The following is a 24,280-nucleotide window of genomic DNA, read 5'->3' as shown; positions in this document are numbered from 1 at the left end:
GAAGTGCGTGACACAAGGGTTTCTAAATATTATTGACTATTTTAAAATGCTTTATGACTGATGACGGAGCGTTTGCTTCTCTTAGCTTTTGCAGCCAAGTAAGATTTTCTTCTCACAGCGTTGATCTTCAGGTAATTTCATATGTGTATATATATATAAATTCAGCAAGTGTACTAGTAATTGTTGTAGACAGCAGCATACACTGACATACAGGCAGAACAGCGATGCAGTCTAAAAGAAGGGTGTCATTGTATTTCTTGTCATGCTGAATTTTTCGGCTCAATATTTTTTTTTTACATTTCCCTCAAAAGCTCAGACTTGCTGCCTGGGGTTGTTGCTTTCTGCCATAACATGAAATGGGTTTGTACTTTGTACACGTGCAAACCAATGTTACAGTTAGACTCTGAACTGGTTTTCATTTTCATGTTTTATGGAGAGACTTCTCTGTTTTGAGCTGACTGTAAAATCTTATGACTGCAGTGTTCCAGATATGATCTTGGCATGGAAATTTACACTGAATCTGTCACTCTGCGCAATGATTCTGATCTCTCTCTCATGTCTCTTTTTTTTAAATCTTATAAGCAAGGTGGGGACAAGGATGGGGGAAATCAGCCGAGAGAGACCTTTTTTTCCTGTAATGGTATTAAAAGAGAAAAATAAAACAGCCAATGCATATTTCAAGTTCTTTTAGGGGAAAGGAAAAGTGCTGTCTGGCTGTTCTAAAATTTTAGCTTTGCCTACTGAGGTCAGGAGTTCCATGCTTGAATGCCCGTATTTGCATCTCTGACTCGGTCTGGCCCAGTGAGGAAGAATGAGCTGTTACGTCTCCTGTGATGTGCTGAAGTGAGAATGTACAACAACATTCACTGAACTGCACGCGCTCCACTGATCTCAGCGTGAAAGTATTTCGCTGCAGAAGGGGCATGCCTTCTCCCACAAAAACTATACATATGCAAAACGGCATGAAGATGTGGCCAGGCCTTAATGGGAGCACATGAATAACTCCATTGAGACAAGATAAGCAATATAGTCATGCAAAAATGTCTTGACTTTATTTACGTTTTCAGTGTGGCAGTCCTTTCGTGCCTTTTGTGCCATTTATTTCGGTTACTTTTGGTCGTGTTCACGCTGATCGCCTTATCGCCACAGTTTTTCATCCCCCAATTATCATGCAGGATCATAACAACAATACTAACCACAGGCGTTTGTAGTGTCTGGGCAACGTGACCCTCGTTTGTCATTCCCAAGCTACTACGCTCTCAATCCGTGCAGGCAAGGTGAAATCTGCACCACTTTCTCATATTTACATATGAACTAATGATTCCCCCGTGGGCTCACTGTGGCCTTCCAAATACTCTACATGGTGCAACCAAGGGTGATGTATGGTACTAGTGAGCAACTGAAGCTGGTGACTAACTCAGTATGATACATGGTTTCATAGCGTAATTGCAGCTCCCAGCTGAATAGGCCATAAGCCAACAGAGACCTACTGACCTTGGTGGAAGTTAAAATGGGCCCCATGCCTCTACATGACCCATTTTGTCACTGAAAATCTTTGTTGGGCATTGAAAAAAAACTCTGACAGGCTGTTGTGAATGGACCCATTTGCGCTCAGTTACTACATACTGTAGGGAGGGACGTCAGGAAAGCAGCTTGTGCAGCACAAGTGTAAAAAGAAGTAAGCAGTGCTTTACTAATGCCTAAATATGGCATCAAAAGAGCATCAAACATTATCAGCTTCTGTGGTCTCCATACAATCTATTAGTTCCAGGAAGCAACAATAAACAAACCACACGTCTGCCTAATTCAGCCGGCGCTGGTATATACCGTCCCACTTTATTAGACACACGTGGTGGAAATCTGCTCTGGTGGTGGTGCGCCACACAAAGATCTCGTCGAAGAATTATACGCCATCTTTCAAAAAGCCAGATGCTGCCCTCTTTGTTCTCTATCACCCGTCTTCCTACCCCGTCGACGTTAACAGCTGTTCCCTCAAACGGCAAAGGCAGGAAACAGATAATTGAAAATGTCGATCTCATTAATTATCATGGTGAAAGTTGAAGAAGCAGCTTTCATTTAGGGAATAAGTGGCTCATTCGGATTCAGACCTGAGTGCTTACAAAGCAAAATCATATTGTATGGCTTAAGGCACCAGTTATCAATGCTTTAACATCACATCAAGTATCTGTGTGTATGTTAGGGGGTTAGTCATACCTAGAGCGGTTCATCAAAAAAGCTTTTCAGTTCCCCTACAGGGTAGCTTATTTTGGGGTTTTAGGGCTTATTAACATCCAGCTGGTAAAAATACAGTACTGTGAAAAAAGCTGGAGCCACCCCTCATTTATTTATATACTCCAAAGATAACACAGCTTGACAGGAATACATTATATATATTTTTGCATCTACAAGTTTGTTTGCAAAGATCTATTAGCTGAAAACTTGGAATATCCTGACATGGTGTGCACTGTTTTCATTGAGGAAACTGGAGAAGTTGAGTACAAATGAAGAATGGATGGATTTGTGAATGCAAAAAGTACCATCGGGTTTTTATCCAACATGCAATCGCATCCAGAAAGAGTCTGAATGACAGCAGCTTCATTTGCACGGATGGCAATGATCCCAGACACACTGCTAATGCAATAAAAACATACCTGGATAGAGAAATACTCAATGAAACACTTCTCAGTCATCGATTAGCCTCCCCATAGCCCAGACCTCAACATTATTGAAGCAGTGTGGGATCATCTTTAGAGAAGAAAAGGCAGCCAACATCCAAAGAATAGCGTTGAATGTCCTTCAGGAAGCCTGGAGAACTATTCCTGAAGACTACTTCAAGAAATTACAAGAATGCTTGTCTAAGAGAGTTCAGGCTGTGTTTGCGAATTAAGGTGGTCATACCGAATATTGACTTTCAAGGCTGTTAGAATTGCACAAATTTTGTTTTTTTATCACAAGATATTGAAGTGAGTCAATATAACATTCATTTAACCAGGCACTTCTTCAAGAGCACTTCTCACGTAGGGGTACCTAGGAAGAAATATCCAAAGTTACTCAGCAGTATGCATATAAAAGCACCTCAACACACCTAGTAAATTTGAGTTGAATTCTGCAGAGAGCATTTGTGGCAGCGTTATCACAGACAGACGCAAACTTCCACACAAGAAAACCACAAGATGCGACGCAAATCAAACGTAAGCTAGTGTTCCTGTTGTAATAACAGCGGTGAACAACTTCACTTAATGTTAAAGACAAAACGAAAGCCTTTTATCTGAGCGGCGTATGCCTTATCTCTGAAATACAACTCGGCTGTCAAAACTTTTGAAAGTTTCTAGCAACTCAAAACAACAGCACGAAGCATTACTCACAAAGAGAGGAGGATTTCATAGAAATTTGGTGACTAAGTGGTGCAGATTACAGTTGCTTGCATGGCAGACTTAAAGCTCTCTTCCTGGTCCATTTAGAGAGGTGCCAGCCACTCTTGTACCTGTAACACACACTACAACTCCTAATTGATTTTACAAGGCAGCTTAGGCTCTAATTGCTGATTTGCCTGGGGAGATTCTTGATCCAAATGGCTTAGCAAGTTCTTTTGTGGCGTGCTGTTAGGAGATTTTCATTCATGGGAGAGTAGTTGGGACGGGGATTGAATGAATGCATCAAGAGGCAAGTTGTGTAGGGTAAACAGATGCATTCCACGTACCCTGCATCATTCATTCTATATCTTGTTTTAAAGTTATCTTTTTTCACTTTTTTTTCCCCCCTTTTTGGAGTGACAGCAAAATGTAAGATGACGATGGTGATGATGATAACTAGTCACTTTATTCCTGACTGCAAGATTAAGAGAGGAAGAAATCAGCGCATTCTGGTAAAGACATGCAAAAATGCTTTTAAGGATTACATTTCGCAAGCTCTTCAAGGCAAATCTCCTTGAATCAGAAATTAATTGGCTCGAGTTTAGAGTAAATGTCCCTGTTTAAACACTGTTTTAACTTTTGACAGGGCAGATGAGTAACGGGATAACAATATTAAAAAGATCTGAGCGATACAGCACTTTGAATTCCAGAGTAATTGATTTAATTCCCTTCACTTAATCAGCAGCGAGGCACGCTAACAATAAAAAAAATTCGATTCTCTGCATGATCAAAACTTCTTATCTCTTGCTTCCTTTTGATACCCGGTGAAGCCTAAATCAAAACACATCAATAAATTGTCTTAATGGTCAATCGGCGCCACGCTAGCAAATGCATTAATCGGCATTAATCACTGCAGAAGGAAGTCTCATTCAAATTCACATTATTGAATGGCCATTAAGCTGATGCAGTTGGTTTTAACACCACTGCGTTAAAGCCAGTCACATGACGCTGCAGTAGCAAAGGGCAGTGGAGTCACGCGGCTTCAAGCACTGTAGCTAATCCATAGACAATGGGAAGAATGCTGACTTGGTGAGCAGATGCATTTGCCATTTTCACTTTTATGCTCCACTGGGTTTTTTTTTAAAGGTCCAGAGTTATCAGCATTACTGGACAGTAAGGCTTATTTTAGTGTAAGATTTCAAAAATGCAATAGCGCAAAAGGTCTTTGCCCCCCCTTTTCTTCTTTTTTTGTTTAGAGCTACAGCAGCTTTTCAAGTTATGTGACATCACAGTTAAGGAATATATTTGGATCAAGTTAATCCAAAGTAGCTTATCCTACTATAATATTATTGGCATTCCTCTTAGGGTAGCATGGTGGTCATTTTGATTTCTTATGCATTGTGGATAATGTTCAGTTCTGGTGTTAATATTTAGTTAGGGTTTAGTCTAGTTAATATTATCTTCCATGCTGCCTTGTTTATGTGTCATTTTCCTGTCTAAGTCTGTCTTGTCCTATGTGTATACTTTTAGTTATGCCCGTGCCTTGTCCCCCTTAATTGTTCCAATGTTCCTCTCCTTGTGTTCCTTTCCATTCCCCCAAGTCTTTTGTGTATTTTATGTCTGCGTGTTCCACGTCCTTTTGTCTCTCTCCATGTGTCCTGTTTTATTTTGAAAGTCTTGTGTTTCCATGTTCAGTGTGTTTAGTTTCGCTTCCTCCATGGTGTCAGGTTTATTTGTGTCAGCTGTGTTTCCCAGGTGTTTCCACTTCCCTCATTACTCTTCTGTGTATTTAAGTCCTCTGTCTCCCTTTGTTTAGTGTTGGGTCGTTTGTTTGTTTTGCTACCTGTTCTGTGATTCTCGGCTCTTCGTGTCACAAATTTTATGCTTCTGATTGTCTCACGTCATGGTTTTCATGTTCTTGTTCAGGCCATGTTCATGTCTTAGTTTTAATGTTTTCGTTTTTCCCCAGTTCGCCTTGCCTTGCTTTTGCTATCAGCCTAATAAATGGCTTGCTTTTTATTACACCTTAGTTTTCTCTCTCCTGTGTCTGCTTTTGAGTCCACACCTCAGACACATTAGCCATCCCGGCCGTGACAGTCTGTGCCTCTGTGTTACCCCCGCAATAGCCTGGCAGCCAGTTTAGGGCATACCCTGTGTTTCCTTACAACATTTTGGGACCATATTATTTATATTTAAAACAAATAACTCATTTAAAGTTTTTCATATTTTTTTTCCCATCCATCTGGCTCAGTTGTAGCAGGAGCCTCACGCAAGGTGATTTCTTGCAGATAAAACTAGTTTTACCCCGTTAGTTCTGCCCCGGTACACCCTTCCATTCATGTGCATTTTTATTAGCGATTATCTCTCATGCAGCCATTTTTATGCGTAACACCAGCTCAGGCTCAGAATACAGACATTAAGGTAATTTCCCGGCAAATGAAATTTTTGCAGTGATCTTTTGTGCATTTGGTTATACTCAATGCACTTATTTTTCTTATATAGGATGCTTATTAGAAGGGAAAAAAATCATAATGAGATCATATTAATGGACATTACAAGTAATTAGTCCAGTCAAGCAAATTATGAAACTAAAGGTCATTTTAATTTGCTCATTGGTTTTACTGACGTTGATCGTTTACCTTTCAAAATAAAATGCATTTTCAAAGAAACCGCAAATATGAATGAGGAGAGTTTTAAGAAAGATTTAGTTGAACTTGCACGTACATATTTGTCACTCTTACTATAGTGTTACTACGTACTGTAAACTAAATACTGCGTAAAAATAAAGTGTGCATTACAATTCTAATATGATTCAGACATAATAATGTGCCACTGAGGCTTTAAGCACTATTCCAAATATATTCGCCACATCATAGGATCAGAAAACCATGCATTTAATATTTTAAAAACAAAGGTCCCCTTCGAAATCTCAAGGGTGTAGCATGTCTCTGATCAGCTCACATATCCTGCGTTGTTTTGGCCCTGACATCCAAATCTGCTCCTCAAACAGCCGAGAACTAAACAGTATGGGAATTTGATGGGAGTAATCTGACAGAATATATGCAGTTTCATAAGACTAGCCAGGCAGAAAATAGATTGGGGTGGGGTTATGATTTGGGGAGCGTTAGGGTGGGAGGGGTGGAGGTTACAGAGAAATAATGTGTCACTCACAGTGCTGAAACTGCTGCTGCTGGAACCGAGGCTGAGCCATGACCGGCTGCCTGTCCCACGTGACAAAAATGTAGCATCTTCACCTTTCACCTCCAACTTAAATCTTCTTACAGCTAAAAAAAATAAAACAAAATATTTTTTTCTCCAATTTGATTTTGTCTCCAACACTGACGTAAGCACAGTGTGCGCTTTGACAGAAGAGCAGGGTAATTATTGAAACATATGGATGGCTGCCCCCCCTCTTGACCCCCTCGCTAATGATGCTTGGCTATTACAGAAGGGCATGGGAAGGACACTTCTGCCATTAACTGATGTATAGAACCACAAACCCGTGACTTTTTTCTACACTTGTTGGCTACAGAGAAGCAGAACACTGACAAAAAAAGACACACGACCTTCTTTGCACTCAAAACCATTCATCAAAAAGGAAAGCAAACCTACGTACTGGATGTACAAACTTTCGCTAAAAACCTGTCACTTGTGTTGCTTTTAACTAAAATCTTGCTTTTCATGTGGAAGTTTCACTCAGTTTCACTGTAGCATCAGTTAGTGTGTTTGTGCTTGTCCTGTTTAACATCTATAGATTAATAGCTCAATATTGCCACAGTCTGTGTACAACATGAATATGCAACGTGTATCCTCTACATTAATATATGCTGAAGAGTAGCTGTATTTTACCAGTCCTTGATAGACTAAGAAAGGTTTAAATAGGTTGCTCTCAGTGGATGCTGGTACTCCGGGTTTGAACTCAAAATTACAACAACTCCTTAATCTTTGCCACATCAAAGCCTTTGCATTGGCAGGAGATTCAATTTAACTCTAGACGACCCACTTCAACTCCATTAACTTTCTTTGCAGTGAAAGGGATCGGGGGAAGATGCCTCCTCATAATGTCAGCTCGCTTGGGGCATTTTTTTTTTCTCCAGCTTGGAAGCTGCAGCTCCCTCTCATGTTAATGGACCCAGCGATTACCCTCCACAGTCCATGCAAAACATGCATACATCCCCCAGGTGCATCGCAGTGTGACCCAGCCAACTGGCGCTTTTGTTCATGCAGTCTCGTGGCTATGGGCAAAAGTGATGCTGCTACACAATGAACTAAAAGCTTTGGCGGACAGCAAGAGTCCCCAACACAATGGTTGAAGCTGGTCCAGAAACTGTGATTGGAAATAACTTCGCTCCTCCAGCTACATACAGGACTTATGTGTTTCAGCTAAAATGCAAAATGGATTCAGCATCAGCACCAGCTAGATATTTGTATAAGACCATTATTGAAATGGAAAGCAGATATGCGACACGATACTGTGCAAAAGTCTTGCCATTTTGATTCAGCCTAAAAAGAAGAGATGTTTTCCCAGTGATACCATCTGAAATTGATTCTTTGCTAAGTTGGGCATTATGCGTATGAAAAGACCGGTCCAGCCCTTGAGTTAAGTACTTTAAGCTTGAATGATTCATAGGTCAGTGTTAACTGGCTTGGCATCAAATAAATAAATGAATAATTAAGACATTTCTCTTACACTTATCAATTACAATAACTGGGCGAAAACTTTGTGGAAAAGCAGCCGATCAGAAGGTGGTTGTTGCTCAGTAGGTAGACCAGGTCATCTGCTAATCAGAAGGTTGATGGTTTGATCCCTGACTGCTCCAGCCTGCATGCAAAAGTGTCGTTGGGAACGATGTTGATCTCCAATGCTTCTAACATTTATCTGAATGTGAATGTTAGACGGAAAGCGGTCAGAAAGAGAAGAAAATGTTTTGGTAAATGGGAAATCCGGTATTTTGAATGAAACGCTTTGAGTACTTGAGCAGAAAAGTGCCCTATATAAGAACCAGTCCATTTACTATATACCAGCGTCCAAGAAAACACTCTTGGTGGCTCAGGATTGTGCACATTAACCCATTTAAAAAAACTGACCTTAAAAATACATTTTAAAAGTTTTCACTTTGACTATATTTGTGTCTGACACAATCTTGCTGCGCCGTTGATTTTGTCTTCAGGCAGCGTAGAGCCGAGCAGAAGTCCAGCTGAGTGGGTGCGAGTTAGGAAAATGAAGGCCAGCGAGTGCATCTGTTCAGTAATTCTAAGAGACATTTTTCACTCCACTTGTGCCTATGGAGCACCTTAACATATTTCCCAACTGGCACATAGCATTCATCTTTGAGTGGTCCATAACAGCAGCAGAGTCATTTTCCCATCCGTTCCTCCCAGTTGCTAATTGTGATAGAAAAAAAAGGATTCAGCCATTCCATTTTTTTCCCCTAAACGACTATTGGACACCCGAGACCAGATGGTCTGTTTGTGAGTGTCACCGGCGGCCAGTTGTTACATTTGACAATTTTGGTTTATCTGGCAAGTATCAGTACAATTTTTGCCACCTTCAAGAAGGCGCAACTGGGGAAAAAATAGCGTTTGGATTGATTTCATCCCTCATTCGGTGCACAGCAAATATTTCTGACAAAGACATATGGTGGAGAGAAATGCACAACAGCAGGCTGCCCAGCCTCTTGCCTGAGATGTTTTCGCTTGATAGTTTCCGGCAACATGCACATTTAGACAAGCTACGTATGCGGTGTTTGCATGCAGGATGCAGGAAGGCAGGCAGGCACAAACACACACACAAACTGCTTGAGCCTGACATTGAGGAAAGTGATATATCTATGGAAACATAAACATCCCCCTTCATGGAATTCTCCCAAGAGGATTTTTTTCTCAAAGTATCGTAATGTTTCCAAACGTAACTCACTGACTATTTTATGCTGATATTTCAAAATCGTACACATCAGCCTAAATGACGTCAACCTATTTGTCTCCACACAAAAACGCTATGCATGCCTGATGTTTGCTGTGCCATGTCAGGAAGTCCGTCTGTCTTCCGTTGAAGCAATCTTTGAGAAATAGAGTCTTTCACCTTCAGTCCATTTGGAATTGGCGGGTGGGGGGAAACCGACCTGACGTTCAAAGTTGCTCGCTGATGCCGAGTCCCTGTCTGGGCTTTGGCAGCTGGACTGATAGCCGGTCCTTTGGAATGGCAGCTGTTGAAGGGCTTTTTAAATTGCACCCGGGTTGATGGGTGGCTGTCAGGAGGGCAATGGATGGAGAATTTCCAAGGAAAGTGAGGTGGGGGTCAGGGAGAAGAGGGTAGAGGGAGTGTGGAGCTCAGAGGATAGTGACCCTGACACTGAGATTTACACAAAAAAGAAAAAAGATCTCAAATCCTGGGCAAAAAAAAATGGCAGTATAAACCAAAGGCCGTGAAATAATGGTGTGAGGTGATGTTGCTGGAATAAATGGAGCACTAAGGTAATTTAGGTAGGCTGCACATCATCTCTGTTCATCAAGTGTAATATTCCCAGGCTGTTTACACACAGCAGGATAATATCACTTTCTTTCAGAGCTTAATCACCTGCCAGAGATACAAATGGAAAATGTCAAAGGACAGTGCTCTCATTTTCCTTTTCAGAGAGGCTCGCATTAGCTTTTGTGCCCATCAAGTCTTACAATTCCATTAATTACAAAAGCTTCGACATGTTTCCACTGGCTTCAGAATGAAATCATTGTGAACACACAATGGTATCTGAAATGAAGTGAAGTGAAAGCACTGTCTTTTGCCATTTACAGTGCAGTGGGAGAGCAGGTGTCATGTAATGGGAGTCTTTCAATCTCACTGGCTAATCTCGCCTTGCTGTGGCTGTGCTGTGCAACAGATGGTGTTTTAAGAAGGTCATCATGTCTGTCTCCCCTAGTTTCACTATTAGGGGATATTTAAGACATCATCGAGAATCTGTCAAAGTGCTGCCATACAGCAGCTAAATAAATACAACCGGTATTAGACAGCTTAGACGCTTTAGAGACCTCTGTGGAGTGTTTAAGAATTGTACTGAGTGCACAACAAGAAGGAAGCTATTTAAATACTAAATACTAACTAAATAGTTCTCCCACATATACTTCTTAAGGTCTATTGTAGAATGACGAGCAGTAATATCTACCTTTGCAAAGACTATTAGTTTTGTTAGTAATTCCCAAAACCTCTTTATGGCTGTCAGCTCTCTCTATCAGTGTGTATTTAAATACTGCTTAACCTTTGCAGAAGTATAGCTGGACTTAAGCAAGTGCAGTGCAGAGTTAATGTAATTTCGATAAGGGCTTCTTATATTTTATATCACAACAGACAACGAAAACTTGAAGTAAATATTCTGTATTTTCTGCAATGTAACCCTTATTGTAGCTTTAACCCCAAAAGTCAGACTTACACCTTCAAAAAGGATTTTAAAGTGATATATAATAGTGTGCACAAGCAACCTGCTCCAGAAATACATCATTTGATCCAGTTTCTTTAGTTAAATGTATGAACAATGCCAAAGATAACTCTGTTTGACAGACATGATTGTATTTTTGCACCAACAAAGTGACTCTAAAGCAGATAAGCTTACCTAAGTGAGTTCAGACTTCTTAAATAACTCCAAATATTGACTTTCAAGCTTGTTAAAATGGGACAGTGTTTTTGCCTTATATACTCTATTATATATGTATGTTTGCATATTTGTCAATCAGTTCTTGCATCTGACTTCTGTTTTCCTAGCACACTATAAAAAAAATGGGTGTGGCTCAAGAATTTTACACTTCGCTGTAAAAAAATTTCGCGCTGTCAAAAGGTTCTTATTTTGACAAAATTTAATCACTTTAATACTCTAGAACTCAAAGTGAATCTCACTTATATATCAAAGATATATTTTGGATTTGCAGTTCTCCAAAATGCAGAGCACACTTCAGTCAGTGCATCTTTACAACTATCCTCTCATTGACGCATTCAATGGACATCTGTAAATTGTAGTTGTAAGAAGATAACCTTGATTACACTCTCTTCAAACAGACTCTGCACTAACTGGCCTCTGTTTTAATGAGGGAACTTTGCATCCTTCATCATTCCCAGTTTTCCATATGCTAAACGCATTCCAGTTCTGATTTATTTCACGTATTTCCTCACACTCTCACAATGTTTTGCAAACCCACACATTTCCTTCTATAAGGCTCTGATAGGAGGCTACCTGAGTGGCTGCATTCGTGGACCGAATTAGCCATAAATCTAAAAAGGGCAGCAGAACCTCTGACAGGTGGCTCTCTTATTGCCTGCTGATTGCTGGAGTGTACCTATTAATCATTTTCTGTATCCCCCACGGGTCAGGAAACATTTTTAGGTGAGGGATGGATCAGACACAATGGGACTACAGATTTTTCCTTGTCCTAACTCTGTTTTGATTTGCTCGTGCATCGTTTGCTTCACCCCAAATTATGCTTGCAACAGATTTTTTCCCCCCTACTGAAAGATATGACTGATGCTGTTGAAGAGAGATTAACATGAAATAGTTGGTGGGGTTTTTAGGGATGTCAGCTTTTACACATGTAGCTCAGTATTAAGTTCATAGTAATTACAACAATGGTTTGCAGATGATTTTGTGTTTGGAAATGTAAAGGATTTGTCATGTCCCAGAAAACGACTGCCTGCTTTCAGTCCATTCACTGAATCCAGGCACGGCACCCATAAGCCCGAGCACAGCGCCATGATTACACACCAGAGAAATGGAAGCGTGCTGTACATCAAACTGTAGCCATTTAGTCTCAGTAACTCCATGATATAGCTCGCATATAAACTAGAAATAAATTCCCCTTCAGCATTTTGACAGCAGCTATTCAAACACTTAGCCCTCATGCTCTGCAGTCGTATCCCTTTGCCAGAATCAATTGTGCTGGCAACCATTGCCAAGCTGGAATTTTATCTCTCAGCTGGAAAAAAAAAAGAGAGGAGGGGTGGAAGGGGGAACAGAGCATGGAGATATGCTGTTTATCAGTCACACCACTAATTTTCTCTCCCATCTCCCCCAGTTCCCTCTTTTTGAAAGTGAGCTTGGTAATAATCTACAAGACCTTGAGCGCCTCGTGCACACCGTCAGCCATGACACATCCCAATTTCTTTTTTTTTTTAAGTGTTATTTTTCTTTCTTTGGTCGATCCCTGACCTTTTGAGCACCTCCCACATTTAATTAGTACTAAACTAAAAAGCTGCTCAGCGCCCCTCCTCACTCTCCTTCCTCTCCTCTTGTCCTCGTGACTCTTTTTTTTTGGTGGCTCCATGGGAAATATACCGCATTCACGCCGTGATTGAATATCAGCGGTGAAGAAGGGGTTTTTGTAACGGCGTGGAAAATTACAAGGGTTTAAGTGTCAGACACATATGCCTGCCAAATGTAATCAGTGTGTAATAAATGTTTGCCCTTTACACTATAAAAGCAATGGCAGGACTGAATTAGTTCAGCTCAAGGCTGCACATCATTGCGTTGCCGTAGCTCTGATTAAAATTATTTCCCCGACAACAAGACCTGCTGTCTTCACCAGTTCCCTTTCTTGAAACTTCTCCCAAAATGACATTAACCTTTGTTTTTTATCATAATTGCTTTCATGTTGACATGAACATACCGTAATCTAACATGCTTTTCCTTGTTGTGTTGTTGTCCTGCAGCTCTTGAACTCTTTGGAAGTTTGCTTGAGTGCTGAAAGGTAAGCTGCTAAAGTCCATTCACATGCAAGACTCATTGAATAAATAACAAAAATAGGCTCATTTCATTTTAAATTCAGTTTCCTTCTCTGCTCATTCCTAGAACTGTGCTAACGTTGGTTTCAGTGGAAGCACAGAGGTTAGAGAGCAAAAGGCCTCTCGCTCTTTTCTCCCCGCTGTTTAATTAGCGTGGTTTGAAAAATCAGGGTGCCGCTTATGCAATCGCAAATCCTGCCCAGCCAACAAAAAAACATTAAAAACTTGTTTTTAACCACGTCTGGCAGAGATAAATGGCACGCCTCGCCCGTCTTCTCTGCTACCCGTGCAATATTGCATTGTGGGAAGACATGTGGAGTGGCAGAAATCTAAGTGGGCATGTGGGTCGTTCGATAATGACAAATCTATGTGGGCATTTTCTGTTTTGTTTGCAAAAAGAACTAGAAGTGCTTGTCTTTGCATTGTGTGCATGCTTTGATATGTTGACAAGACTCAGTGAGTGCACTGTGCACAGGTAAAAATACACTTCTCTTATTAACCTCAACCACATAGCTGCGCTGCATTAAAAAGAAGGAGCGAATATTTCCTAATTGAAATGCTCTATTCATTTGCTCTGGCTCGCCCGGATGAGATTCCAGGGCTTGGTTAGTTCAATAGATGGGAAAGACTCGGAGAATGATGTATTACATTCTGCTGCTTGATGAGAGAATGCCGAAGATTTCATTAAATGAAGGATTTTTGGGTGGCTGCAAGAAGAGTGGCACAATCGTTAAACAACCTCTTCATCCATGAAAGGCACGATGAATAGATATGTTCCACTAAAATACAGTATGGAAAATACATGCAGTACTGTGCACAAGTCTTGAGCCACCCCTCATTTCTTTTTATTCGGCTATCAAAATGAGAAATAGGTGCAATCGGTGAAATGGTAATACAGTATATAAGGCAAAAGCAGAGTTTGTGCTATTCTAACAAGCTTGAAAGTCACTATTTGGTTTGACCACTTCTCTTACTCAAGCTTTCTTCTAATATCCTTTGGTAGCCTTCAGGAATAGTTCTCCGGGCTTCTTGAAAGACTTTCAAAGCTCTTCTTTGGATGCTGTCTGCCTTTTCTGTTTTCTGCTAAGCCCTATTTAAGCCTATTTGCAACATAAGAACTCGAAAAACGTATCCGTGCCTTCATCACTTCTAGACTGGACTATTGCAACTCTCTCTGCAATTAGTCCAAAATGCAGCAGCACGTCTCTTAACTGGCACCAGAAGGCATGAGCACATCACCCCTGTCCCCACTAACTTACACTGGCTTCCTGTCAAATATCGCATTGATTTCAAAATCCTTCTGCTCACTTTTAAAATTCTAAGTAATCTGGCCCCTAGCTACTTAACTGATCTCCTTGATCTGTGCAACCCAATGATAGCACTGAGATCCTCCAGCCAACTGCTCCTAATCCAACGAAGTTCTGGTTTAAAAACCCGAGGTGACCGTGCTTTGGCCATTGCTTCCACTCTGGAATAATCTCCCAGTCGACATCGGAATCAATTCAGTCTTTCAAATCACACTTAAAAGATACCTGTTCAACTTAGCTTTTGAAGCAAATTAGTTTGACTTTCATTCGGCCTACACTACACCATGTAAATGTAATTTTAATTATAATTGTACTATTTGTTCCTTGTTCTGCCCACATTGCGGTTTTATTGTGAAGCACTTTGATGTACGCCAGTCTTTTAAATGTGCTATAGAAATAAACTTTGACTTGACTTGAAGATGATCCCACACTGTTGAGGTCTGGACTTAGAGGAGGCCAATCCACGACTGATCGGACAGTTTCCAGTTTCCTCAAAAGACACAACATACACCATGTCGAGATAGCCCAAGGTTTCAGTTAATAGCTCTTTGCAAATTGAGTTGTTGGCGCAAAAATACTTACCTTCAGAAAGCCTGGATAACTAGAACGAGAAAGTCTGGCCCCTTGGAAGCAAAGTTTGAGGGGTGATTCATCTTATTCAAGCACTACTTATCCAGGCAGCAAGCATTATTGTGACTCGCAGTGTGAAAGGTTATGTTTCAAGCTTAAATCACAAAGTCGGGTTGGAACAAAGATCGGAGACTCCACAGATCTGTCCAGTGTGCCGAGGTAAAAGTATTTTTAGATAGAGATTGCTCTCAATTGCCACTGGTGAAATTACCAGATAGAGGTTAAACACGATGTTAACATGAATTACCTGCAAGCAAATACAGCATCCATAAAAGTTTGAACTGATTAGGCTGAACGTAATCAAAGCATCTAGCCCAAACAGGGAAATGCACTGTAGGTCTGCGAGCCATTAAGATGACCTAATGCAGTTTAATACAAGAGTTTTCCATCCTTGAGGATAAACAGTAAGATGAGATCATTTTTTATTTTCTCTGTAACAATACACAATAATGAAGTAATGAAGCATTGTCAGAAAGTACTGTATTTTTATTTATCTCAATCAAATAATGTTTAAAGGGATTTTTTTCCCACTATATTACACAAACTCTACATTTAATATGCATCCATACTTACAATAGTTAATAAACAAAAAAAACAATACTGAAATCAGCCTTAGTTTAAATCTTAAAGTTTGAAACTTAATACCACTGGGATCTCAAACTCTTTTATAACATGCAGGGAAAAAAGCACACACTTCACTTATAGGATACTTTAGCAGTAATTACTGGAGCCCTTTGTTACTGTGTCGTGTTTCACTGGATCATAGTAAGGGAGCAGTTTGTAGCAGTGGGGGCATAATTAGTGATAGGCTTTGGACATGTCATACTCTGTTAGTCAGCCTCGCTTTAATTCCTTTGTCTCCTCTCTGCTCCGAGCGTTTATTCAGGTTGTGTGTCTTTACACAGGCATCACAGTGCATGAGCATGCTTAATGTATCTAGTAAAGGTTTGTTTTGCCTTATATAAGTCCTGGCCACATTTTTAGGTACACCTGTTCAACAGCTTGTCAGTGCAAATATCTAATCAAACAGTCACATGTTAGCAACTCAGTGTATTTAGACATGTGGCCATGGTTTAGATCAGGGGTGTCCAACTCGAGGCCTCAAGGACCGGTGTCCTGCAGGGTGTAGATGCGTTTTTGATCCAACACAGCTGATTTAAATGGCTAAATGATCTCCTCAACATGTCTTGAAGTTCTCCAGAGGCCTGGTAATGAACTAATCATTTGATTCAGGTGTGTTGACCCAGGGTGCGATCTAAAAGGACATTGGCCTTTGAGGCCTGGAGTTGGACACCCCTGGTCTAGAAAACCTGCTGATGTTCAAACTGAGCATGAGCATGAGAGATGTAAGGTGATTTAAGTGACTTTGAATGTGCCATGGATGTTGGTGCCAGATGGGGTAGTCTGAGTGTTTCACAAACATCTCTAGGGTTTTAAAAAAGTGTCTTGATGATGATGTAGAAATAAATACGTGTTGCAACCACGGTATGCAGAAGAGCATCTTGTGATGGAATCCTATAGAGCAACATACTCTTATGTTGAAAGGGCTAAAACAGGAAATAGTTCCTGAAGGTGGGGCGCTACAGAGTTGTTGTCTGGAGTGATTAATAAGAGTTTTGCTGTTCGGCAATAAAGCCAACTTGGTGTTGAATCTGCCATCACAGAAGACCACACCAGGTAGCCACTCATGTCATCTAAGATAAGGAGCCGAGGATCAAATTTGCACAGGCTTACCTTAACTGGACAATAAAAGATTGACTCCTCAGATCAGGCAACGTTTTTCCAGAGTTTCTGCTACAACAGTTGGATGGTAGGATCAGAATTTGATGTAAACAACGTGAAAGCATGGATCTATCTTGCCTTGTGGCAACAGTTCAGGCTGGTGGTGGTGGTGTAATGATGTTGGGGATATTTGCTTGGCACTCTTTGGCCCCCTTTTTAGTACCACTTGAGCATTGTTTAAATTCTACAGCCGACCTGATTATCGTTGCTGACAGTGTTCTTGCCTTTATGATCACAGTGTACCTATCTTGTGATGGCTACTTCCAGCTGGACAATGTGCCATTTCACAAAGCTCTAATAATCTCAAAGTGGTTTCTTGAACATGACAGCGACTGTTCTCAAACGGCCTCCGCAGTCACAAGATCTCAATCCAAATAGAGCATTTTGGGATGTAGTGGCACAGGAGATTCACATCATGGATATACGGCCAATAAATCTGCAGCAAATGGGTGATGCTATCATGTTAATATGGACCAAAAAATCTCTGAGGAATGTTTCCAGCACCTTGTTGAATCTGTCTCACAAATAATTAAACGAGCTTTGAAAGCAAAACCAGCACTAGGGCGGTCTAATATTGTGGCTGGCGAGTGTATTGTGTTGTCAGTTCAGAAAATAGAATTTATCTGTATGAACATTTGCTAATATATGCTCATGTTTGTCTTTCTTGTGTCTGTGCCTGTCTGTACTAATATACCTGTGCAAGTGCCCCTTTGATTTCCAGCTGAACAAAAGAAAAACAAATCATTCAATTCTAGCCAAGTCCTACAAGCTAGAAAGGCTTCAGTATTCAGCTGGCTCATGAAGCTCACTTTGTCTATAATTAGAGGAAACCTTTTGGGGCTTTTCATTTTCCTTTTTAAGTAGATCCCAGTAGCAATGAAATGCATAAAAAAATGATATTGCATGATGCCAAAAGGTAGACTGGTGATTACAGTCAAAGGCCATTTTTTTTTGGGCATGTGTCTATGCGTGGAGTTTGCAGAGTGGTTTCTCAACCTAGGCTGATGATGTGAGGGGTGGATGAAAGCTGCTTTGAGGATACAGTATACGGCTGGGAGGAAAAGCTTTTCCTTCACTCCCTTCCATTGCCTTTTCTCCAATTTTCCCTTTCTCCTTCATCCCCCTCCTTCATTTCCCTTCTTTCTGCCCTGTTTCATTCTCCTGCCACTCTACCCTTCCTATCTCTTCTCGCCTGCCTCTCCCCTCCCTCTGTTGTTTCCCTATCCAATTTTCCCCATACATCCAGTCCACTCTCTGTGTAGCCTCTTTCCCCTGCCACAGCTGTCTTCATACCTGCACTCATCTGTAACTGCTCTGCTCTGTGTGCTCCCTCTTTGGCTCTTTTTTTCCCACCATTAATTCCTGACCCCACTTTCCCCCATATGAGGTTGGCAGCAGTTAAGGACACTGTTCGCAAATTGATGATTAGACACATTTTCAGGAAGTGAAGATTACACAGTTCCATAATGGGTTTGGGTTTCTTTTTGTTTTTTTCCTGTTGCAAAAATTCACTTTGCACTTTGTGTAGTTAGTGTGGGATTGTTGCTTTAAACCTACAAGTCATTTTAAGATGTAGATTTATAAATGTGGAACATGGGGTGCAGGTGCATGCCCAGAGCCTTTTTAAGGAATGCTCCTGAAGCTGTAACACATGGCACCTATGCAAAATTACAATCCACGTGCTTCTGTTCCTTCATCACGCTATATTAGCTTTACAGACGGAAAGAGAGGGGGAAAAAGCAGCGTCCCTCGAGGTGAACCTTAAACTTCCAAGGTGAGAGAACATACAGATTTTTACTCTCTGCTCTGGTTAACTGAAATGAATTACTCGGATAACTGTGTTAGGTGATGAAGAAGTAAATGCACTTAAACAAATTAGTTTTGGTGCATTGCAGCACGTGTGTATTCTTATTGAACAAATCTGGGTTTAAAGCACCTGGAATTCATGCGTAGCTATACTGATATTATTGTTTAGCACAAATGTCATGTAAAAAAAAAAAAAAAGATTGCATTGGTATTACTCTAGACCTTTATACTTTTCCATTAACCATCATCACAAGGCAGGCTTGTGGCTTATTCAGACTACAGATACACATCAAAGTCCAGTGTTTGCACAAAGCTTTCTTGTTGCCGACTATCTTAAGTAGGACTAATTTTCTCTGTATTCGGGGTAAATTAGGAATGCTTTCAAACTAACAAATATGGCTGACTGAGATAAAGCTCCACGCTGCCAGGCTGGGCTCACTCCAGAGGAAGGAAAAAGAAAACATGTCTGGTGAAAGAAACATTTAGAAGTACATTTTAAATTCACTATTTAGCAAAAAAAAAACAAACATGGCAAACCAAAATATGCCTTTTTATTTGGATGTCTATGGCAAATGACAAATTATGCTTCTTGCTCCCTCTTTGTGTTAGTCGTAGACAGGTGTCTTTGATCCTTAACACTGAACAACAGCAAAAAGCACTTAGGGTACAAAGTAAGAAGTTTCCCTTTTAAATTGCAGGAAAGTACAGGCAGATGCATTTGCTACATTTTAACAGTATTTTCTTTTCAGTCTGCCCAACTACAACTACTGTCAGTTATTTGTTTGCCGCGTTGTTTTGCTGTTCCTGCTGTAATTTTCATAAATGGTTTATTATTGTAAAAATGCATGTGCACGTCTTTGCTCATGCACAATACACGTTAAGTTTGTTTTCATGTCTGTTATCGTGTCATAGTTCATGTTGAACTATGACGCGATAACAGCTGATCACTCTTAATGCATTATCCCATAAAAATTTATAGTAGCTTGGCGTCAGTATTATTTCCTCAAAGACATCAGCATTTACATTACTGTGCACTGTATTCACAAAGAAGTGTCTTTTACTGTTTACAATTCCCAGTATTTTTACAGTAGTGGTTTTTTAGTGTAGTAGTAGTAATCGGAGATGGGAAGTAACGCGTAATCCGATTACTATTGTTTTCAAGTAACGAGTTACTATTGCAAAAAAGGATTTAGATTACTGTTACTTTCCCTTAAACATGCTGCGTTACTGTGTTACTAAACCGTGATTTTAGTAACGCACGTCATTACGACCTCCGTGGCAGCAACAGACATGTGTGGATCAACAGTGGATCATATGGAGCGCGGGAGAGAGTACGACCATGCAGCGTTTAAAGCTTGGAAGTATTCACATTACTTTGAGTTTGATTCTGTAAAAAGTGACAAAAACATTAGCGTCCGCTGTACACTCTGCGTGGGAAGAAAACTTCCTTCTGCAGTGAAAAATTAAGCTTCAAATCTGAGCAAGCACGGGAATGACCTCTGCGGCACCGGGCAAACCTCCTCCGGCCCCACTTCTGCTAAACAGATGACAATAGATTTAAGAGCGACAGGACTTAGTGCCGCAGAATCTTTGATTTTATTTATCTTTTGCTGCGTTTTACTTGCATCTATTTGAAAGAGTGAGTGTAAACACAAACTTATTTTATTTTATATGCTGGAATATGCTGAAAATAGGTTTAAATGTTAAACAAATTTCTTCCAGTCAGAGAATGTTGCATATAATTTAATTTTTGCTTGATGCAACGTGCATAAAGTTAAAAGATTAAAACTAATTTAAAACTAATGATTACATTTTATATGATGCATTATGCAGAAAAAATAGAATGGGGTGAAAGGTCTATTGCTTTATTACCTATTCAGGTTGTGTACCCTTTTTTAAAAAAGTAACTAAGTAATAAAGTAACTAATTACTTTTGAAAATAAGTAATTAGTAAAGTAATGGGATTACCTTTTTCAGAGCTAATTAGTAATTAGTAACTAATTACTTGTTTCAAGTAACTTGACCAACACTGGTAGTAATAATAATAATAATAATAGTAGTAGTTGGTTGCTACATTTTGAAAGGTGGAGTATGTATTTATGCTAACACATTACACTCTGTGATGCTAACAGTTATTGCAAATATTTTTAAAAAAAAACTGAACCAGTAAGTATTTAAAATGTTTTAATTTTTCTAATTCCTATGAGATATTTCATCAGACTCACAGCTTAAATGTGTGTTCTGTATCTTATTCTGCATTCATGGAAAATGTTGTAAACCCCCACCACCACCGGCTTTATTTGCTTGATTGTAATTCACTGTCTACTATTTGAGAAGTCGAGGCAGCTTGCTATTGATTTTATTTAGAAGGCTTCTACCCTTTATATTATATATTTTATTTCTATAATTCACCATGCATAGGAGAGCAATTGGTTCGAAGTGCATGCATGAATCAATGTTTCCCTGGAACTAGCTCTGTTGACTGCATGCAGTTCAATACCTCCTATTTATGTTTTAATTACGATGATCTACTAAGTGTAGGGAGCTCTGGCCTGCTCTCACAATCAGCAGCAACAAGCCCGGTAGAGTATGTCATATTTTATTCAATTCTATACATACATGTGTCTGCACAGAGGATGGTGATCTGTAGTGATCCGCTTTCACTGGCACGGTTACAGCTGATGTACACAATGGGAATTTGGTAGAAAACGCTGAACACATGACTGACTTTTAGGAAGCTACACGTGAAATAAGCAGTGGCTCATTTTATTTGCGTCGTTCAGTTTTGGGGGGTTTTCATGCTCAGTTCTGATGCTCTTCGTTGGCAGTGTAGCTCCATACTGGGCTTTAAACCCCACCGTGTTTGTTCTGTACTGCTTTTGTTTGGCACACAACAGTATATCATTTAATCAGTCGCCATTAGAAGTGATTGCTTAACTCAGTATGCCATATAAGTGGATTCTGGCAAGCCTTGAAGCCATAAATTTTATTGACTCGAGTAATTAGGAGAGATCAATAAAAGGCAGTTTCTTTCACAGTCCTGCTTTCCCGGGACTGCATTCGTTGGTGCGCCTCCCTGTTTCCTGGTTCCACTGCGAAACGCGATGACAAAGAACTGCTTTAAAAAGCTGAACCAGAAGGTTTATGATGTATTTTATGAACATAGGTATCTCAGTGCAACAACCTTTTACAGTGTCAGCCTGAAGTCAGGAAGAAATATGATTCTATTCTAAAGAGAACGAAACCACCAGGGCTCCACTTTTCCAACTTCTTTGCAATTTGTTGCCGTTGTTTTATCTGGTGCCGTTTGCAGATGCTCCACCAGTAATACCTATTATGATACAGTAGAGAAACGGCCCCATAGTGTGTTCCTGTCAAGTCTCTTAAGTTGATAGCTGTGTCTTTGCACACTGCGGGAAGAATCCCTTTCTGTCAAACAACAGCTGGTGAAGACAACATGATGCGGAGGCCACGGACGAGTGAGCCATCAAACCTCCGTCTCTGACAGCATTTTGGCAAGCCGTGTTTCATAAGAGTCTGTCTCTCTCCGCTCTGCTTTTGTGCTGCATGAAGCAATAATAATTGTGCTGTGTTCTCACTTGAATGGTAGACGTATCCCCCGTGCGGCAAAAACAGTCAAAAACGGGAAGTTTGGAGGGATGTACGAAGGAAGACCCACGAATTAGCATGAATGAAATGAATCACACTTCTCCAGGGAGTATGATTCATTAGCTGGAAAATGTTCAGAGGAGGCATTGGTGGCAACCAATAAAACTAATATAACTTGTCCTTTATGAGCCTGAGCAGCTATGAAATGCGAGATTACACTACAGATGAAGCAAGTCTTTTGCTGACAGGGTTCAAAGAAAAATTCTTGCAAGGAATGGATCTACAAGCTGTTCAAGTGAGCTGCGTGAATTAAAAAATCCATGTAGGAAAGGCCACGAAACCATTTCTTTAAATCATTGTGTTTCATCCAAGCGCTAAAGCATTTTCCATCAATATGCTACACCTACGTTTTCCTGCAAACTGTTATTGAATCAAGCCACAACAACCTTATCCTCAGCTCCATCAGGGCCCGCTTTCAGTCCAAACCAAGCCCCTATTCTCCTTTCCTTGATCCCCTCTGAAAAGCAAAGTGATTAGAAGTAGACTTAAAGTTGACTATAGCAAAAGAAACCCCTAAAAAAACCAACTCTCCCACCCTAAAGCTCCACCCATTCCCAACAGGACCTTCTTGAATCCCCAAAGCCTTGGGCATTTTATCAGCATCAAGGGATCAGGCAGTCTCTCCCACTCTCTTCAAACGGGTAGCCCGGTGTGTTCCGTGGCCTTGTGTGTAATCTCTTTGGCTGTCGACAGATCTCGCAAAGGGGTCAGCTGTGATAACAGGATCACTCAGGTGGAGACGCGGGCGGGGGGAGGAGACCGCTAAAGAAAGGGACAGAAGCTAAAAGGAGAAAAATGCAGGAAAGTGCAAGGTGAGCTCCCCCTCGCTCAGCGGGGCTGGTTCTTCTAATGAGAAAGAATACCTTCCTTTTTGTACAAAAGATGCAAAGACATGAGACGTGCATGGACGTGCATGAGCACAAAAGAACAACAGCAAAGTTAAAACGAGCGAATGACCGAGGCAAAATCACTCAACGCTCAAGTCATGAGAAACTCATCTTTTTTGAGACGTTTGCTAATTTTAGACATTGTATAGACAAAACAGCCGATCCCGTACAGAATAATAACAATCAACAGATTAATCAATAATGGCAATAATAGTACTAATTATACAGCTGCAGCAGAATGAGCAGCCGGCTTTAGAGCTAAATGCAGCACAATAAGCTTTTGCTGAAAGAAATACAATCATGTCCAAGCTATTATAGTGGAAATAATAGAAAATCCAATATTTGGTTACAAACTGAGCCCTATTTGACATGGCTGGATGCCTGACAGAGCAGTGAGGCGCCCTGACAAGGCTGTTTTGCCCTGTCTTGCCCAGTCTGCCTCTTGCTAACACTCTGACCTGGCATCTTATTAAAACTGCTATTACACATGGACTGGGGGGGGGGAAATAGGAGCAGCGGTGGACATAAATAGTGGAAAAAAATGGAAAGGTGAAAGTTCGCGGAAAACTCGGGAGCCTCAGTATCAATTTTACGCTTGGGCATCCAGCTGATATCAAGCAACAGAGACACATTACTTGTGCCCCATCACACATTCAAGCATATACACAAAGAAATGTATGCATGCAGACGCACAACATCCACAGACTCGCCCTTTTCTCCCCACAACCCCCCGTTTTTTTTTTTTGACTCTCTCTGACACACACATGCTGAGAAGCAGCATGGTAGGCAGTGACACAAAGCTAATGCCTTGTCACACAGGCTGTCAGCAGATTAGCCAGTGGATTACACCCCAGCCATTAGATGTGCACAGAGCGAAAGGCCACAAACATGGTAGCAAGAGAGTAGAAGAGGAAGAGAGTGAGGCAGAGTGTGAGGCTGGCAATGAAAAGGCATAGTCTGGAGTAAGGCACGGGAACAGTTAATAGAGGACAATTTAAACTTAAAAGAAGAGGAGGGAAAATAAATGGCGACCGCAGAAAGCAACAAGTCACACGTAGTAGATTTCGAATGGGGAAGATGTAAGGA

At 40.7% G+C, this 24,280-nt stretch overlaps 1 protein-coding gene across 26 annotated transcripts in view; it reads left to right on the top strand.

Moving 5' to 3' along the window:
• The window catches only part of LOC102193494 (protein tyrosine phosphatase receptor type D), a 398,348-nt gene that overhangs the window by 223,062 nt on the left and 151,006 nt on the right, over positions 1-24,280 (top strand). For all 26 annotated transcript variants that reach the window (XM_005743019.2, XM_013913330.1, XM_005743018.2 and 23 more), the window contains exon 9: positions 13,042-13,079. The gene's annotated coding sequence lies outside the window, so the exon portion shown is untranslated. The remainder of the gene's footprint in view (positions 1-13,041; positions 13,080-24,280) is intronic.

The sequence above is a fragment of the Pundamilia nyererei genome, unplaced genomic scaffold, assembly GCF_000239375.1.
Source record: "Pundamilia nyererei isolate P.nyererei 1_Seehausen unplaced genomic scaffold, PunNye1.0 scaffold00126, whole genome shotgun sequence".
NCBI classification, from domain to species: domain Eukaryota; kingdom Metazoa; phylum Chordata; class Actinopteri; order Cichliformes; family Cichlidae; genus Pundamilia; species Pundamilia nyererei.
This window is presented reverse-complemented; position numbering and strand designations above follow the sequence as displayed.